General features: G+C 43.9%; 1 protein-coding gene across 1 annotated transcript in view; it reads right to left on the reverse strand.

The window, feature by feature from the left end:
• The window catches only part of TMEM108 (transmembrane protein 108), a 310,883-nt gene extending 296,660 nt beyond the window's left edge, over nt 1-14,223 (reverse strand). Inside the window, exon 1 of the mRNA XM_088463835.1 lies at nt 14,102-14,223. The gene's annotated coding sequence lies outside the window, so the exon portion shown is untranslated. The remainder of the gene's footprint in view (nt 1-14,101) is intronic.
• Nucleotides 14,224-20,169: the final 5,946 nt, after the last annotated feature.

Here is a 20,169-nt window from a genome sequence, read left to right on the forward strand (position 1 = left end):
ACTACATCCCTTATCTTTTATACCGATGGTATTCGGTAGGGGTGGGGTGCTTGTAGAACAATGTGTGAGGTGAGGTTATTGGACAGCATGAAAATTAGATACTAATTTTATGGAATGTACTGTAGCTGGCGCAGATGATCACAGAGCTGCACTCCTTTCATTTAAAACTGATTTCAGATCACAACACCAGAGTAAATTAAAGACTCAAGAAGTGTACACTTAAAGAAATAACTAACAGGCAAGAATGGCAAATGGCTTCAAATTAAATAACTGGTGGTCTGTTTGCCTTGTATTGATTTATGATTTAATAATAATGGGATATGCTCACATGCCAATTGCTGATGACAGTAGCCCCTTAAAGCCCCATAATAAAATCATCTTGCACACTATTGTTTCCGAGACATAGAGAGTTAATCTTCTAGGTGTAATCTTACTATGAAATGATATTCACTGCTATCGCACATCCCAACTCATCTCCATTCAGCGCACATGGCAACCAGGAGCATTTTTTTCAACAGCAAAGCTCAGATAAAAGTGATGGCTGGTAAATGTAAGCCCTGTCATGCAGTCACATTAGCAGCAATGAGTGGCATTGTTAAGATCACTACCATGTGTTGGACCAATTAAATTAGTTTAGTGCCATGTGGTTAGGAACACCTTCAATAGTCAAATACTGAGACCAGCGCAAAATATTTAATATAGTATAAAAACATAGTTTATAAACAATAAATATAAACAAGTAATAACATCTCACAATAAAGCACTAGTATCAGAATGGCACACTGGAAAAAAATTCTATTTTTATATTTTTAACATTCTGAAAAACATACAACTACAATATTCTTTTGTAACTGCTGGAAAAAAAATGTTTTATGAATGCAATGTAAGAAAGCAGCTCTGAATAAAAACATTATTTTCCCAAAGGCAATTTTGTAATGACTTTGGAAGAGAGATCTAATATACTGTAAACTGGAAACATTTCCACTGGCAGCTTGGAGACCTCAGCAAAGTGTGTGCCTCACACAGAACCATCACCTACAGCTATTATATTTAGAGAGCATGTCCACAGATCAAACAGATACCACAGAAAGGAAGGAACTGAGGATCTGAGTCAGAGCCGCTCGCTAGATGCGATCGCTCGCATGATGTGTATGCAAATTGCGTAGGCAGTGTAATCTCACAGCAATGCATTAGCATGCCCAGTATTTCTTAGAGAGCGATCACATAGTGTATGCAGATGCCCACCAGCCTGTCTTAAGCCACCAACTTGCGCACGTCATCTCCAGGAAGTGTATGCAACCATCGGTATATCGAGTAACATCGGATGCGATTGCAGAGCTTGAGGTTGACCATACTCTGCTGCAAGCACTGCGAGCACTTCAGTGTAAAAACAAGCCAGGTGACGTGTACTATGATGCTGTCTTTTACTTATGCACACCTCTAAAACGCCATTGAGACGCTCAGGCACGCCTGCGTTTGCACCTCCACTTCCCCGTTTTTAATGGCCAGGCCCTGTTACCACCTACAAATGGCTTCCCCTGTCCCTCACTCTGCTGGGCTGTCTATGTGCAGCGAGCGAATGCATTGTGAACTTTTGCTAAGGTATGCACACTGCGATGCATGCGCACAATGCATACATATTGCATACCTTCGGCAGCAGCGAGAGTATTTATCTTAGTGAGCGGGTCTGAATGAGCTCCTGAGCACTTACTGCTTGTCTCTATGATCATTTTACATTGCTGACTTATTATTTATATAACATGGTACATAAAAATACATGATTTTAAGGAAAAACTAATGACATAATTAAATACTATACTATAATACAATACATCTATAACTACTTTTTCTACAATTCATATCAAACTATCTTATTGCACATTAAGGGCATGTGCTCACAGGCACTAGTTTTCCATGGTAGTGCATGGGTTTGTGGGACGAGAGGGCGGTATCTGTGGGGTGAAAATTATTTTATCACTTAATGGAGGGAGTTGGATGATACAAGTGCACTTAGGGCCTGATTCAGAGCCGGACGCTCTGACAAGAGCGCTCGCTCTGAATCAGGGCCGTCCTACCTATTATTGGACCACAGCTTATGCGAGCGGCCAAAAAGCGACCATCGGGCTTGCGACGAGACCCATGCGGTAGGGTCTCGCTGCCGCAAGCCCAGGAGTGCTTTTGGCTCTATCAGAGCCAAAAGCACTCCCACTGACATCACTAGTCATGTCAGTGGGGCCGGCCCCAGACGGTAGGCGTTCCCATGGGAACGCCTCTGACTGGGCAGCCACACCCCCGGCACGCCCACCAAAGGGGGCGTGCTGTCACTCACCATTGACAGCACGACCCCTTTGGTGCGAGACCCATAGCGACGGCTTGGCCGTCGCTATTCGGGTCTCGCGCATGCGCACGATGGAGCTCCCTCCGTCGTGCGCATGCTCACTAGGGCACCATCGACCCGCTTGCGAGCGCTCAGCGCTCGCGAGCGGGTCTGAATCAGGCCCTTAGTTTGCAATGGAATTATGAAATTCAAATTACATTCTAATTTGTAGGATTGGATACAAAGCTAAAGGGGTGGAGGAGGTGCATTTACAGGGGCGTCACAGGGCCTGACTCAGGTTGGTTTGCAAGGCTGCGTTTTCATGCACCCGCTCGCTGTGAAAATATGTCAATGAATGCAATCGCACGGCAACCACAGCTCTATACCATGACAGCCATCACTGTATAAAGCCGCCCACTTCCGATGACATGCATCCGCAAGTCAGCAAAAACATCGGTACCATCGAGTAACATCAGAACCATGCGCACAGTTGTGGTTGACTTGACCCTACTGCAGAAACTCCTGTCGCCAACTAGACTTCTACCAGCGTATGCTATCGCAGGGGCTTAATTATGCACGCCCCTGTAACAGCGTTTAAATGCCCAGGCACGCCTGCTTTTCTCTGACTAGCCCCCGGTCACCACCCTCAAACGTCACTTCCAGTCAATCAAAAAATGTATGGACATCACAAAGCATTGGATCACATAGGTATTTTATCTTCAGTTGTGTCTCTATAGTAGTCTGCACCTACAGTACTTTCTTGACAAAGCACATGGCTTATTGATCTTGAGACTATTAGCTTCTTGGAGTAGGATGTTTTTTTTTTTTTGTTTTTTTTAAATATCTCCCCTAATAGAGACAACAGCACTGCACTGATCAGCCTGGGAATGGACTCCATGCTCTGGTCCCCTGATATACAGGAATTATTTTTATCACATGGATCTACTGTATCTATACATAAGGAATAGCCAATCAAAAGGGGAACCAGAAAACTTTACTGCTCAAACTCTGTTCAGCCTCTTCTGCATCTAGACTGGATTCACTGAAATACCCATTGTGTCCCACATTGGGCTTCCAAGCCTTGTTACCTGAAGTGGCTTAGCTGCTTCCTGGCATTGGAGACTCCCATGGGTCACCAAAGACATTCCTGAGTCTGGTATCTGCCAATCAGCTGGATGGTTGGTAAATCTCAGGGCTCATCTCCCAGATCGGAAGTGAATGGTCACCACCATCTTGATTCCTATCAACCAGGGGTGTTTCTATAATGGATGCAGGGTGATCGGTGCACACAGGCCCCTGGGTCTTGGGATGACCCATACTACACATCCTGCACCCATACTTTTAATACTTAACATCCCTGCTGCCAGAGTCCCACATCGGTGCCGGTATCGGCGCTGTCAAAATCACCTGGAAAATGGCCGCAGTGGCCATGTTTCTGGCGTTTTGCCTAGTAGGGAAAACACCAGGAAAATGGCTGTGGCGCCATTTTCCCAGTGACCTACACATGCGCTGTAGACTTTGGGCACACTCCACAGTCTACCGATGTGGTGCTGCCCTCAGTGCACAGTTGGCCGCCGGAGAGAGAGGAGGGGGCCCCGGACAGAGACTGCACATGGCCCCCCCTCTCTTGAAATGCCCCTGCTATCAGCTGATTATTTTATCAACTAGAAGCTGCTCTTAGATTAGCTCACACAAGGAGCCTGTCAGGGCATAAGGCACCCAATTTAATGCTGTTTCAGTGAGCAGGCAGGTGCCAGAACAACTTCATTTCTGTGACCTGCTACTAACTTGCAGATGCTATTCCCTGTTGTGTTCCAGGTTATAGTTGTGTTCCCGCACTTCTCTCTGTAAATACCAGCATCCATTCTATACAGTGCACTTCAGTTGCAAGTACCAGCATCAATTCTACGCAGTGCACTTCTGTCTGCAAGTACCAGCATCCATTCTATGCAGAGCAATTCAGTCTGCAAGTACCAGTATCCATTCTATGCTGTGCATTTCAGTCTACAAGTATCAGCAGGGCCGGATTATAGGGGGTCGGTCAAGGGGCCACACATTTGGGGGATCCCACTCTGTCGCACATATTGCCCCAACCTGGCCAGCTCCCGGGGAGGCCAGTCCGGGCAAGAGCAACATTAGTGAAGGACCCTCGGCGCCTCTCTCCCTCACTGCTGGTTGCAGACTAGTGCAAGGTCACATTGGCCACGGACAGGCTCCTGCAACCCGGCCACACCTCTAGTCATCTGTGTGGGCTCGGCAGCTCACTGCATCAAAGAGCTGCAGGCAGCGATATGGAGAAAGGACCCAGTGGTCAGCATGTGTCACCGATGTAATCCTTTAACAGACAGATGCACGCTTGTCGCTGCTGCTTTGAGGATGCAAGTGCGGCTACAGCCCACACAATTCACAAAGACAGAAAAAAAAAAAGAATATTTTTATTGTTTGTGAAGCGCACTTTGAGGGTTACACCACCCTTTAACAGACAGACGCACGCTTGTCGCTGCTGCTTTGAGGATGCAAGTGCGGCTACAGCCCACACAATTCACAAAGACAGAAAAAAGAAGAAGAATATTTTTATTGTTTGTGTAGCACACTTTGAGGGTGTCACCACCCTTTAACAGACAGACGCACGCTTGTCGCTGCTGCTTTAAGGATGCAGGTGCGGCTACAGCCCACACATTTCACAAAGACCAAAAAAAAAAGAACAATATTTTAATTGTTTGTGTAGCACACTTTGAGGGTGTCACCCCCCTTTAACAGACAGACGCACGCTTGTCGCTGCTGCTTTAAGGATGCAGGTGCGGCTACAGCGCACACAATTCACAAAGACAGAAAAAAGAAGAAGAATATTTTTATTGTTTGTGTAGCACACTTTGAGGGTGTCACCACTCTTTAACAGACAGATGCACACTTGTCGCTGCTGCTTTGAGGATGCAAGTGCGGCTACATCGCACACAAGTCACAAACACATTAAAAAATTGTTTTTTATTTTTTGGAGCACTTTGAGAGTTACACCACCCTTTAACAGACAGACGCACGCTTGTCGCTGCTGCTTTGAGGATGCAAGTGCGGCTACAGCCCACACAATTCACAAAGACAGAAAACAAAAGAACAATATTTTTATTGTTTGTGTAGCACACTTTGAGGGTGTCACCACCCTTTAAAAGACAGACGCACGCTTGTCGCTGCTGCTTTGAGGACAGTATCATATGCAGTGACAGTAGACTTGTCAGAAATTGTTGGCACGTCCTTCAGTCCGGACCAGATGTCCAAACCAGCCCTTGACTTATGACACAGGCGCACGCTTGGCGCTGCTACTATGTTGATGCATGTGCGGCTACATCGCACACAAGTCACAAACACATTAAAAAATAGTTTTTTATTTTTTGGAGCACTTTGAGGGTTACACCACCCTTTAACAGACAGACGCACGCTTGTCGCTGCTGCTTTGAGGATGCAAGTGCGGCTACAGCCCACACAATTCACAAAGACAGAAAAAAAAAGAACAATATTTTTATTGTTTGTGTAGCACACTTTGAGGGTGTCACCACCCTTTAACAGACAGACGCACGCTTGTCGCTGCTGCTTTGAGGATGCAAGTGCGGCTACAGCCCACACAATTCACAAAGACAGAAAAAAAAGAACAATATTTTAATTGTTTGTGTAGCACACTTTGAGGGTGTCACCACCCTTTAACAGACAGATGCACGCTTGTCGCTGCTGCTTTAAGGATGCAAGTGCGGCTACAGCCCACACATTTCACAAAGACCGAAAAAAAATGAACAATATTTTTATTGTTTGTGTAGCACACTTTGAGGGTGTCACCACCCTTTAACAGACAGATGCACGCTTGTCGCTGCTGCTTTGAGGATGCAGGTGGAATCTAGACGGGATTTGGAACCGGGGACACACTACCTCCATCAATTGTCTAAATCCCACTGCACTAATGGCGGATACCGGACGCACGTCTAACACCAACATAGCAGTCAAGGCCTCAGTTATACGTTTTGCTTCAGGATGACTGCTGTCGTACTTCATCCTCATCGCTAGGGACTGTTGGAGGGTCAATTGTTTAGTAAAAGTAGTGATGTTCCTACTTCCTCTCTGGGATGATGAACAACTCCCAGCAGCAGCAATAACACTAGGAGGAAGTGGTTCTTGATCTTTCCCTATTTTATTTTTATCGGAGAAAGTTTGGTCCTCCATTTGTTATATTGATATATACGTGCGGCTAAAGCGCACACAAACACAGAAAATATTTTTTATTTTTGATGGAGAGTAGTGCACTTTGTGGGTTACACCACCCTTTAAGAAATGAGCCAGCCGGCTCTTTACTTATGGGACACAGGCGCACGCTTGGCGCTGCTCCTTTGTTGATGTACGTGCAGCCATAGTGCACACAAGTCACAAACACAGAAAATATATATTTTTTTGGTTTGGAGTGTACTTTCAGGGTTACAGCACCCTTTAACGGTCAAGCCAGCCGGCCCTTTACTTATGACACAGGCGCACGCTTGGCACTACTTTGTTGATGCACGTGCGGCTACTGCGCACACAATTCACAAACACAGAAAATAATTTTTTTTTTGGTTTGGACTGGAGTGTACTTTGGGGGTTACAGCACCCTTTAACGGTCAAGCCTGCCGGCCCTGTACTTATGACACAGGCGCACGCTTGGCACTACTTTGTTGATGCACGTGCGGCTACTGCGCACACAATTCACAAACACAGAAAATAATTTTTATTTTGGTTTGGACTGGAGTGTACTTTGGGGGTTACAGCACCCTTTAACGGTCAAGCCAGCCGGCCCTTTACTTATGACACAGGCGCACGCTTGGCACTACTTTGTTGATGCACGTGCGGCTACTGCGCACACAATTCACAAACACAGAAAATAATAATTTTTTTTTTGGTTTGGACTGGAGTGTACTTTGGGGGTTACAGCACCCTTTAACGGTCAAGCCAGCCGGCCCTTTACTTATGACACAGGCGCACGCTTGGCACTACTTTGTTGATGTACGTGCGGCTACTGCGCACACAATTCACAAACACAGAAAATAATTTTTTTTTTGGTTTGGACTGGAGTGTATTTTGGGGGTTACAGCACCCTTTAACAGTCAAGCCAGCCGGCCCTTTACTTATGACACAGGCGCACGCTTGGCACTACTTTGTTGATGCACGTGCGGCTACTGCGCACACAATTCACAAACACACAAAAAATATTATTTTTTTAGCACTTGGGGGGAGCACCCCTGATGGACAGAGCACCCCCTGGACAACACTACAGCACCCCTTTAGGACTGGGACACTGCACGGGACTTTGGAGTGGACACAGCCCCTATGGAGAACTGACTGCACAACACAGTCCAGCCAGCCCCTATGGACTTTGAAGTAGTGGACACAGCCCCTATTAACAACAGCACAGCACAACACAGCCAGCCCCTATGGACTTTGAAGTAGTGGACAACAGCAGCGCAGCAAAGCACAGCACAACTCTGCACTACACTACACAGCCCAGCCAGCCCTTACTCCCACCCTCCATCTTCACTGTCCACAGCCGAGTGAGAAAATGGCACCGACGCAGGTACCTTATATAGGATCCAAAACCCGTGAGACTCGGAAGGCGGGATGATGACGTTTTGCCTCGATTTCAGATCCGAGTCAGGCGGGAAAAATCGAGCCTGACTCGGATCTGCCTCGGATCGGGGGGGCTCGGATTTCAGAAATCCGAACCCGCTCACCCCTAATACAAAGTATATTGTGTTGCATAATTCCAGCATATACAGGACCAGCGATCACAGTAAGCCATTAGATGTAGCAGAAGGGCCATCAAGTCTGAGCTGAATGTTGTTATGTCAGATGTGGGCATTATTCCAGAGCATTGGAGCAAGTCCAGGAGTCTGGAGAAGTAGCAGAAGAACCTAGCACTGCCCTGGACATATATATGTACATATAGGTCTCCTTATGTACTGGATAGTGTATTATTATACAGTATTAATAACTATTGATGGTCTAAGGCAGTGCACCCCTAACAGTGCATGTTTTCTACATGTCCTAGTTGGTGCACAGGTATATTTATTACTAGCTGACACATTTTAAAAGATCCACAAGTGGTGCTAATCATTTCATTTGTGATACTGAGAAGAACATGCAGCACTAGTAACATTCTATTATATTACTATTTCTATTATGGTCATGGTGTGTGCCTGGTAGGGGGGTTTCCAGGCAGATGGAACCCCCCTCCTGCGTTTGCCTATGAATACTCAAGCCGACTCTCTGGCTCCTGATCCAAGTTTACAAAACCCCAGTGACCTGACACATTGTTATTAAGATCGTGCTGCACTACAACACAACTCAACAAGGAAAATATATCATTAACATTGGTTTGAAAAGTTTACATGAATTCGTCCATATTCACTTACATTTTATTCTAACTATGCCACCTTTTTAACAAGTATTTTATTTTGTCTTATCTTATCACATTTTACAAGATATGTCTACTTAAGAATGTGTCTCTGATGTCAATGTCTCTACTTATTAAAGCCAGCATTGCAAACATTACTTTCTTAATAAAAAAACCAACAACATTACTCTCTAAGTAAAAGACTTTCGTATGAAAAGCTTCTTCATAGTTCCCAAAACAATTAAAAACAGACAAAGAAAAATTTTCACATTAACGTATAGAAACACAAATTTGACAGTGCTCCAATTGGCTGCAAATTTAAATACAAAACATGCAGAACCATGGACACAAATTAACAATTCACAACTTTGTATGTAAAGTCTTAAAAACTACAAGAACACCCCCACCCCTCCCAATCCCCCCCGCCTTTTGGCCTCCTTAGTTTTGTTTTCTTTCCTTGTTCCCCATTTCTCTTCTGTGTATTTTTTATGTATTAAAAAAAATAAAAAAATTACTAATGTTTAAAAACCACAATGCACTAAAACAACAATAAATACAGTAGATGAGATAAGGCTATGTTAAAAATGAATGCAAAAAGAAAAGACTTTCCATTGGTAGCAAAACTATTTAAGTTACTCAGAGCAATAGGCAGTTGGAAAGTACAGAAAAGAAAGACATACAGAACATAGATGATGTGCCTTGAGTTTGGACATATGATTAGATCCCCAAATCAAAATGCATATGTGCCATGTGTTATCCAATTATTTTTTTTTAAAAAGACACTACTGCCCGTTACATTTCTTTTTACCCAAAGTATTGGCACCTTGGATGGTAAGATCATTCTATTGTCAAAGTTCAACAACAGCACAAGGTGGTGGCACAGTATGCTAGGCTTTGTAGTTCAATAATAACAAAAATTGAATTAAGGTAAAAGTCTGATTTTGTTTCTAAGGTAAAATCACAGTCAAGGCAAAATATCTGACATTAAAATATTGCTGTATTTTATTCATCATTACGAAAAAATATATATAGATAGACTAATAATACTAGTGCTAAAACATTTGAACTACTGAATCACAACACCTCCTCTGACTATCCAGAAGATAGTCCAATAATAAATGCTTTAATAAGACAGATACATCAACTTCATGCATTCTGCAAAGCTTTATGTTAGCAATACTTCCAGAGGAACATCAAAGCATAATGAAAAAAGTTGGTGGGTGACAGCTTCAATTTGGCATGAAGACAAAGTCACGCCATTGGGAGCTCCTGCATAAATTTGGAAGTAAACATTATAATTTACAACAGGTGTACTTCCAGCATGATTCCAAAACAGCAAGATGGAAAGTAAGCCAGATACTCAAGATCTAATAAGGGACTTACAGCAAATAAACCATTGCAAAGTATAAGTCTTAGGAGCAGGCAGTGCCTAAGACCATAGTATATAATTCACAGGAGCCTATGAAGGTTCCCTGGCAAGCTAGAGGCCATGAAAAACCTGTGGATAACTGTATCTGATCTGAGAGTTTCAATAGGACACTCACATGTAGATTATACCCACAGCGAGAGTTGCTCACTTGAAAGCAGTCATTATGACTCTGTGGGTTCATTTACTGCACAAATTAGAACATTTGCACCTGTTTTATGTCCTGTAAACACACTGGCTTATGCCCCAATGTTTAATTAAAATGTCTATCACTCAAACTATTTTCTTATTCACGGCACCTTCTTTGTTATGCTTTCCCTGGGCAAAGAGTGCCGAGATAATTAAGACTTCAGGTCTAAACACTGCCTCCTCATTTAGTCACACTTCTGTTTTATTTTTAAATGTAATGCTTTTCCAATATCATTTATTTATTTATGTCATATTGGATATAAATTATCCATTAGCTTTATTTCAAGCATCATATACAGTACATGTTCATTAACATTTTAAAATACTGGTTTACTAGCACTGAACAGTGCTACTTTTTATTTACTGCTGGTTGGGTTATGATTGGGCAATTCCTCAATTAAACCTTCTGCATATTGATCATAGTAAGTAGTAATGGGGGTTTTATACAAATGGGATTACACAATGTAACGAAGGTTAAACAACAGAATTTTTACAAACACTGCATTAGAATGTAAGCTCTTTCGAGCAGGGCCCTCTACCCTCTTGTGCTTCTCCCTACTGTATTTACATTTATCTCTTACTCCCCACTAGGGTAACTAAAGCTTATGTGGGTGTAAAGGCCGGTCGCTAATATATAGCTATGTTTATTATCAATGTCCGTGTCCTGCATTGTATTGTATTGTATTGTAAGTCGCTGGTTACTTATATGTTTATGTACTTTGAAAGGCGTTGTGGAACACTTGGTGCGCCATATAAATAAATGATAATAATAATAACAAATAAACTATTCCTAAAGGCTACCAGGAAAGGGATGGTAACTTTAAGAACTAATTTTAATAGATGGCCAAGGCTACTGAGTCATTTATATGTTTCCTTTGCATTCTGTTCTATTTATAACAATAATGTTATTAATAGAAAACAACGCAAAGGAAAAAATAATGATAATGATGAGCCAGCAGTTGTAATTCTTCTGCTGGATAATCACAGGTGTCCTCATTTGCTTTTTTAAGATTCTGTTGATACATCTGCTATATAACAACTGCTATGGGCAAATGAAATAAAGCAAATAGTCCTACCATTAAATAAATTATATGTACTAGGTGTGTGCTTTTATGAGTCTCATGCTGGATGTGAGTATTGCAAGTAAAAAATAGTTTCAGCCTTCTCACAGAGCAGGCACTCACAATTAAAGTGCAATACTCCGGCATCCCGCCATTCCTTCTCTGAAGGCAAAGAGTTTACAATAAAATAGTCTTTTGTCCAAATGGGCAAAAATAAACATTGGTTACTAATAAATGGTGGCAATATCCTTTTTAGGAGTGTTATGTTATTTTTTTAAAATCCATTAATCAAGTCCTATGAACATCTGGGATCTTACTAGAGATGTTTTTGCATAATAAATAGAAAGTGGCAAGGTTAAACCTATTCAACAACACTATAAACCTGCTTTTGTTATAGACAATCAACTTAACCAAAGTGGTCTATCTTTGAGAAACTATCCTTTCTACTAGGAATGTTTCAACAATATAGAAAGATTTAAATAGGTGTGATACATGTGGTAAGCAAGGCTGTTGGTGTAAAGTTGTGTAGATATGTAAAAAAAAGGAACACTGTTTTTTATTTATCAAATATACTGTATGTGAATAGTACCGTACATTTATTGAAGTGCAGCATCTGTCAGCAGTTAGAAATTAAATGTCCATTGTGCTTAGATTATATTTCTAGAAACCTTCAGTAGGGGTACAGGTTCAGTAAAGCATGAGAGTTAGGAGCTGATTGAGTAGTACTTTATTTCCAAGCTTTGATACAGCTCTCCCAATTTTCCAAGAGGCTTCCTTTCCTCTCTCTCTCCCCCCCCCTCCCCTGGTGCGCAGGGTGGGACAGGGGGCGCTATTCGGCCATTCAAATTTCTATTTATTATCATTTTCACTTGTAGCTTTCTCTTATTTTATCCCCAGCATCTCCAGGCCTCCCCTATCTCTTTCCTAGCCCTTCCCCAAAAGGCCATGCTCCTTTTTCGGGTGTTATATGTCCCTATTTGAAATGGGGGGGCGCCAATGATCTTTCTGGCACAGGGCACCAAAAAGTCTAGCTACGGCTCTGTATACACTAATAAGTGTGTGTAAATATTTCTGTCTCTATTCCTAACTATAAAGGAAGGGTCTGAGTTCTTTACTAGTTCCATCCTAAATAGCTGATCTACAGTAATATCTAAATGTGGTTCCTATTATCACTATGATAAGAAAAGTATGCTTGAAATATTATTACATCACAGATTTGGAGGTTATACAATACGGTATGCTGCTGTTAGGATGATAGTAGGATGAAAGTCCGGGGCACAGGAATACAGTGGTGATTCCCAAGGTCACTTGGATACTTGTATACAAATTAGTGTGCCCTTGAGTGATTATGGTCAGATGTTGCTATGCACTTTAATATGTACAGCTCTTTATCGTGGCTATTCTGAGGCATTGCTGTAAATTAGTCGTTAATTCCCATCACAGCCTTGGTTCATTTGGCTTTGAAATGGCCAGACATCAGTTAGGTAACCCTGCACATGTACCAGTACCAGTGAGATCCCAGCCTGTGTCTCTGTTCCCATGTTCCCAGCTCCTGCATACTGGAGATGACAGAAAGCTGTCCATGGCCCTAGTGCTGAATCCGCCTTCTCCAGTACTACAGATCATGTCCTCCCCTTTCCAGCAACCACACCTGAGCCTTTTCCAGCAGGAAACGTCTTCTTAAGCGATATTTTATGATGGTATAAAAATGATCATAAATAACTTGCTGTAAGTGAAGTGTTATAGAACAGTCTTACAATGCCTTAGTTGCATGAGAACATCCACCTCCTCTCTTCAGCCACATTAAACTGCTAAAAAATGGTTTAACATCCAAACCCTAAATACTATACACTAATCACTTACCCGTGGCCTAATTACTATAGATGAGTATGTTCGTGGCACCAAGCTGTGAGCAAAAGGATGTGTCCGATATCTCTTTAGGATTATGTGAATTTATCTTACTTAATGTAAGAGATCAGCTTCCAAGATGTAACATCTGTTCACATAACTCATGGACAAGACAGGCTGTGATAAATCTCAGTTATAGTTTGTGTTGCTATATAATAGATTGTTCCACTGCTGTCTGTCTTTTTTTGGTGCATCCTGAGTGCACCAGTTTAAAACATAGACCATAGAATAACTTCAGTATTGCAGACAGCGGTTATATAGATGAAAAACAAAACGTGTTAAAAAGCCAACTGCTTAGCTGCACTGATACTTCCATAGATGTTCTGGTTAATTCCTGTTCAGTCCATGTATGCACAGAAAGAATCACAATGTACTGTAGCCGGCCCCATAGGCATCTTATGCTCGTCATAAAATACCATTGTTACATTCTGAATTCATTGTGGATATTCAGCTTTTTAACCATTGCCGGTCTCCAACCAAGGCATCAAGGGCTACCTTTTTTTTTTTTCTTGAAAGCACATGCATGCTCACAGCGTTTTCCATAATAGATCTTCAGCAATGCGAAAGACGTTTTAACGATTGCAAAACCAGTTAAATTCTACCTATATGCAGGCTAAGGTTTGACAATCTGCCTTTACAAATTCAGCTTAGGCTATTAGCATTGCATACATTGCCTGGCATCTTCTTCTCACTTAAAATATATGAACTACCCAGTAATTGTTTGCCATGCAGATACAAATATTAACTTTAATGCAGAGATACATTATACACTGAATTGAATCATTTGAAAACCTTACCTTACACATGAAAAGCAGGATCTCCAAATTATCGGTAGCCAACTACTGTACATGCACAGTATCTGTGCTGCTGCTGTCCCTATATGTATCAATCTCAGTTCTGTGTCTGCACAGCAGAAGCTGAGCCTCCCCCAGCAGAGGCTGCAACTGAGAGGGACCAATAGCTCCGGCAGCCTGGAATGAATCACATAGATGCTTTGGCCAATCAGCTACCAGGGAGACGCTGCTGTGATCTTACACTGGTATACACACTGAGAGCAGAGGTTTTGTCGCCCCCATTTGCTTGTTTGGATTAGCTTGAAGGATGCAGCCCTTTGACAGCCAGAAGTTGTATATTATCCTTAAGGCACTTGTGACAATAGTCATCATTATCATAGATGAATATACACAGTCAGTTACTTGTTTAAACACCAGAGTAACCCCTAGCATACTGAGGGACATACTAAAAATAAAGACAGTCTGGTCTGCAGAAACGGAATGCCAATTGACTATAATGGGAGCAGACTGAACTTTTTTTTATATTTTGAAAAATCTTAAACCTATGCACTATATCTTCTGTACACTTCTTGCTAAGATGATTTCACATATTTTACATGTGGAATGACATGGAATGACGGCCATTTACTATGGAATGACAGACTGTTTTATTCGCCATCCTCAGGCAAAACTGCCATTAAAACAGTGCATATGTCCCATATTTAGACCCCAATTTTTCTATGTTCCCCTAAGCGCACACACTTTTCCATTTCTATATACATCCATCTATACCTGTACCCTACTATACATGTCACATAATGCGGAATGACGGCCGTTTACTATGGAATAACAGCTGTTTTTTTCGCCATCCTCAGGCAAACCTGCCATTAAAACAGTGCATATGTCCCATATTTAGACCCCGATTTTTCTATGTTCCCTTAAGCGCACACACTATTCCCTTTCTATATGCGTCCACCTATACCTGTACCCTACTGTACTGTACATATCACATAATGCGGAATGACAGCCGCTTACTATGGAATGACAGCTGTTTTATTTGCCATCCCCAAGCAAAAATATAATTAAAACAGTGCATATGTCCCATATAAATACACCGATTTTTCTATGATCCCCTAAGCGCACACACTTTTCCCTTTCTATATGCATCCACCTATAACTGTACCCTACTACACATGTCCCATAATGCGGAATTACGGCCGCTTACTACGGAATGACAACTGTTTTATTCGCCATCCCCAGGCAAAAATGTAATTTAAACAGTGCATATGTCATATATATATATATATATATATACACCGATTTGTCTATGATCCCCTAACGTACACACTTTTCCCTTTCTATATGCATCCACCTATACCTGTACCCTGCTATACATGTCACATAATGCAGAATGACAGCCGCTTACTATGGAATGACAGCTGTTTTGTTTGCCATCCCCAGGCAAAAATGTAATTAAAATAGTGCACATGTCCTATATAAATACACCGATTTTTCTATGTTCCCTTAATCGCACACTTTTCCCTTTCGATATGCATCAAAATGCACCTGTACCCTACTATACATGTCACATAATGCAGAATGACAGCCGCTTACTATGGAATGACAGCTGTTTTATTCGCCATCCCCAAGCAAAAAATTTTTATGTTCACTTAAGCGCACACACTTTTCCAGTTCTATATGCGTCCACCTAAACGATTGTTTGACAGTTAATTGTTTTTTGGAGGATACACTACAAGTAGTCTTGCTCCTGGTCTCCTTCTAGGATAAAGATCCATTCACAGCAACAGCAGCAGCAACAGGCGTAGTCATCAAGGATCCTTCTGAGGAATCATGGATAGGAGAGGAGTCAATCAAGCTTCGAATAGCAACATTGGATGCAGCAGGACTACTCCCGATGATGAATGAGGATGTTGATGATGCAGGTGTTGATGGTGGAGATCGAAGGCGCTTGGATCCCACAGAGAGGGTGTAGGTAGGTGACACTGGACTTGTTACGTTTTGAGTTTTGGAACTTGGCGACATACACTTTGATATTTGATGAATGCGCTCCAAGTGACATAACAAGGAGGAGGTTCCCTCCCTCTACTCACTCTGCTTGGCAATGGTTACATATGGCTTGACAACTGTTGGCCTGATTGGGGTGGAAATAATTCCACACGTGAGAAGTGGATTCTTTTGTCTTTTGCCCCTGCATGACAACAATGGGCTGTGGCTTTTTCAATCCATGGGCAACAGCTGTTGCCTTACTTACACAAAGGACATCCTCAGCATCAACATCCTCATCACCAACATCTTCATCATCAACATCCTCATCATCCTTAGCGCCTTCAACTACCAAAATATCCTCCTCCTCAATGTGCAATTCCACAGAAGCAACCTCACTGACTACATCTGCAAGATGTTGACTGCCCTTCCCCACATTTACAGAGGGCACAGAAATGTTGAAACTTGGAGGATCCTCCAGTACACTAGTATTTAGGTCTGGCTCACATATGGCAACCGCGGACACACTTGTACTCTCCTTGGGGATTTGTGATCTCGATTTCTCAGGGCACACAGTTGTTTTTTCCTAAGCTGTCTTACTCTTCTTAACAACTTTCAATTTTTTAATGGTACCACCACCACTACTACTATAAGCAGCAGGGCTATCAGAACCAGCAGTCATCATAAATAAAGGCCAAGGTCTTATCCTTTCCTTGCCACTTCGTGTAGTAAATAGCATATTGCCAATTTTTTGTTTATCTAAAGGCAACTTGCCTTTTGATTTTTTTTCCTTTACTACAGTAAAAGTAGCTTTACCATATCCATGGCATGACTTAAGCCCTGGGGCATGGGCCTTCATAGAGGATGAGGAAGTTGACGGCCTTGCATTTTCATGATGAGTGCTGGTGGAAGCTACAACATGTGGTTCTTGGCCTTGCTCTCCTGTCATGTGACAGCCCTCCATATTTTCTGTGGTCTTGAAGCAGTGTAACAAGCATCAATACGGCTTACTATGGAATGACAGCTGTTTTATTTGCCATCCCCAGGCTGAACTGCCATTAAAACAGTGCATATGTCCCATATTTAGACCCCGATTTTTCTATGTTCCTTTAGGTGCACACACTTTTCCCTTTCTATATGCGTCCGCCTATACGTGTACCCTACTATACATGTCACATAATGCGGAATGACAGCTGTTTTATTCCCCATCTTTATGCAATGCTGTAGCCGGAGGACGGCCACATGGGATGTAGTAATTTTGCAGTCATCGATCTCAATACAGACATCAAAATCTCGACAAGGGATTTAAGATAGGCGTGAAAATACCGACACCTATCTTACTCCTGTCACCAGAACACAGAAGAACACCGGATTGAACAAGGAAAGTCCGGGCGACCTTAGCGTTAGCCGCGCACAGGGGTTTAGCTTTAGGGAGTGTAGCGGGGTTTGGATTAGGTTTTTTTGGGGGGAGGTTAGGGATAGGCAACCCTAGGGGGGAGGGTTAGGAGGTTTGGATCAGGTCTCCCCTTCCTCGGGAGGGTTAGGTCATACTTACCGACATTCTTGGACACCTTTCTGGGAGCTCCCAGAGGGGACCTGCTGCTCTCCTCTTCGGGGGGCGGGGCTGGACTATAGACATCATTAGGCATCACCCCCTTTACAAAAAACTCCTGCGATTCGCGCCTTTTAGCCCCGCCCCTTCTTTACGGACCCGAAAATTCAACGTAAAATCTTCCCATCCTGCCCATTTCACTAGGAAGTGGGCATGATGCGGGAGATATGCCTACTCTTCCGGGGGTTCCCCAAAAAATTGGGAGCCTCCCATGACTCCCAGGAGAGTAGGAATGTATGGGTTAGGGTTAAGGTGCGGTAAGGTAGGGTTAGGCACCCCCAGAGGAGGTTAGGCACTAGGGGGGAGGTTAGGATTAGGCACCACTAAGGGAGGGTTAGGAGAGGAAAAGGGGTAGGGATAGAGTACTTACCTGCCCTGTCGGGATCTACTCCCTTCGGGCTTTCTGGCGTTGGAATATAAATTTCATACCCATTCTGGCCACACGTGGTTAATGGAGGCTGCGGCACTGAAGGGGTTAACACTGTGCCACAGTGCCATATTTAAAATGTATAGGTGCTAAGACCCCATTGTAAATGTTTTACCGGCGCCAGGTGTTTAAAAATGATAAAATTTGCTTCATCTGTGTGGTGTGTTAAGGAGTTGCTGAGGGCTTCACGCTGGGGTCCAGGAGCATTGCTTCCGGTGCCCCAGCTCCAGAGGACTAGGTGCAGGGAGCCACTGAGTGCTCCACACTTGGGACCCAGCACTCCGAGGGTTACAGGAAGCCGTTGAAGCCAGGACCAGTGTCCCGGATTGCAGGGCTGAATGGCCACACACTGGGCCTTATTCAGACCTGGTCGTGAGCGCTGAGCGCTCGCAACCGGGTTGATGTTTGCCCACTGGGCATGCGCACGTTGGAGCCACTTGTACCTAGCGATTGACTCTGAATGAGGGCCACTGTGAGACTGGGAAAAACGGCTCCCAATGCAGTGAGGGACTGTGCCCTGACCGCTGGGGACTGGCAGCTCCCGGCACTCCAAAGTGGTTTAACCAAATGCAGGGGTCAGGAGAGCTGGCTCCCGATACCCCCGTGCAGAGAAAGTGGGCCATGCGGAGCACAGCCTGGGGGGTGACTGCGTGCAGGGGGACCGTGCTAGCCGGCTCCCTGTGCAGTACATGTTAAGGGTGTGGAGAGTGTGGCTGCACGCTGGGGGACAGGGAGAGCCAGCTCCCCGGACACCCAGCACTGTGGCCAAGGAATTAGAAGAGCCCAAGAGTCCTGGACTGCAGGGCTAAGGGTTCCCAACGCTGAGCACACTGTAAAAAATTTTAAAAAGTGTATTTATAAAATACAAAATGTATGTAATAAAGGTACTGTATGTGCAGCACTGAGCTGGGACAGCTGCTCCCAAGCTGCAGTATGTGGAAGCTTGGTGCAGGGCTATATATGTTAACATAATGTGTTTGTATGTTTCTTCCACAGCCACAGAGGACTCTGGAAACTCAGTACTGTGGGGTGTTGAGAGGAGCTGGCTCTTTAAGAATTGAATAAGTGTGACTGGCTCCTCCCCCGCTATGCCCCCCTCATCCCCAGTCAAGAATTGTGCCTTGAGGGAGCTGTTTCCCTGGACGTCAGCCTAGGCTGTTTATGCAGTTACTTTTCTTTTTTCTTTTTCCTTTACTGCAACTCATTGAGGACACAGGCAGACAGTTAACCCGTCTGCCTGCTCTGTTGGAGCCAGCCGGAGGGACCGCTGCCGCTGCCTGCAGTGTGCGTCCGGGTCCCAGGTCTTAGCACATCGGTGCTGTGGGACCTGCCACAGCTGCTCGAGGCTGGGTCCGGGACCCCCTGACCACCGCACAGACCGGTGGTATGGCTGGTGCATATATGGCCAGCCTTCCCGGTCACAACAAGCAGCAGGGGATGGCTGGTGGTGCAATTTTCTCACAGCTTGGTGCTGTGTGTTGCGGGCGGCCATATTTGGTCAAATGTCAATCAGAAGGAGGCGGAGCCTCCCCTTCACTTTGGAAGCAGGTTAGACAGGGAAGGCGCGTTTCTCCCTTTCTCCTGCACTCAGGGCCTGATTCAGAGCCGCTCGTAAGCGGCCGCTTGTTCGCTCCGAGCGATGTTTGCACATCTGCGCATGCGTATGGGTCGTAATGCGCATGCGCCAACCAGTCATTGCGGTCGGAAAACGTGTGTTCGCAAAATAGCGAGTGCCTGCTAATTTGAGTGACAGGATGAGGCGTTTGTGGGTGGGAACAGGGGAAGGTGCTTGAAAATGGGGAGTGGTGATCCGAACGCAGGCGTACCAAAAGGTCAAAACGGGCGTTTTAAGGGTGTGCATAATTAACAAAGCAGCGTCATCGACCACGTCACTTGGTTGTTTCTTAGCCTGAACTGTTCGCATGATTGCGGTAGGAAAATCCAACCACAAGCACTGCGAACAGTTCAGATGCCTTTTGATGTACTCGATTAATCAAATAAATAGCGGAGATGACGTAGGATGCAAACGGCCAGGGGGCGTCTTTACAA

This window comes from Taudactylus pleione, unplaced genomic scaffold, assembly GCF_031769625.1.
Source record: "Taudactylus pleione unplaced genomic scaffold, aTauple2 ptg000053l, whole genome shotgun sequence".
Lineage (NCBI taxonomy): Eukaryota > Metazoa > Chordata > Amphibia > Anura > Myobatrachidae > Taudactylus > Taudactylus pleione.